Source organism: Rhagoletis zephyria, unplaced genomic scaffold (assembly GCF_001687245.7).
Source record: "Rhagoletis zephyria isolate East Lansing unplaced genomic scaffold, Rhagoletis_zephyria_1.1 Rzeph_scaffold_01222, whole genome shotgun sequence".
In the NCBI taxonomy this organism is placed as follows: domain Eukaryota; kingdom Metazoa; phylum Arthropoda; class Insecta; order Diptera; family Tephritidae; genus Rhagoletis; species Rhagoletis zephyria.
The window spans coordinates 102,161-102,933 of NW_016158306.1; positions in this window are offsets into that span (position 1 = coordinate 102,161).

The window sequence follows — 773 nt, forward strand, 5'->3', positions numbered from 1 at the left end:
CCGAACCAGTCGGACAACCCTGGATGAATAATGAGTGAGGCGGCTGGTTGGATCCAGCTAGCGCACAGTGGCGGAGAGCAAGATATATGTACATATTTATGCATATCTATGGACATTTGTGGAGAGAACCAACATTGAACAAAACAAAGCAGAAATTATCTGCGGGCCAGCTAACCCACTTGCCCACACACACTCTCCCAGAGATGGAAAACAAACACACCCAAATAATGGCCGCATGTGTTAGTGGGATGGTCGTCTCTGCATGGAGGAAGGCAGTAGATGAGCGTTTCTCTCCAAATGCAGAGGAAATAAATATTCTCGCAAGCTGGCAATGGCGGAGGCTACAGCAGCACCAACGCGACGCTGACGCTGACGCTGACGACGAAGAAGCAACGGTATGATGCGAGATTTAGCACGGAAGGGGAAATGCCAAACTCGGCAATATGAATACTTATATGTATGTACATATGTATGTGCGCCTGCGGATGTGCATGTATATGTGGTGATGTTGTGAAATGCTCTGCGACCATCGCCAGCAACCAGAAGCAGCCTTCATTGGAGCTGAGAGAGGCCTTGTTGTCGTGCAAGCAATTCGAGCAAATGGAAAATAGGATTAACTTTTGCTATGTCATTCGGTGCACTGTGCGCTCCTGGGATTGGATAGCGGTGTATGTGTGTGTGGCTGTGCGAGTAGCAGCAGAACCACACCAACGATAGAAGCGAACATTGCAGGCCTACCTACATATTTTTTTTTGTGTGCGCATACAATCCAA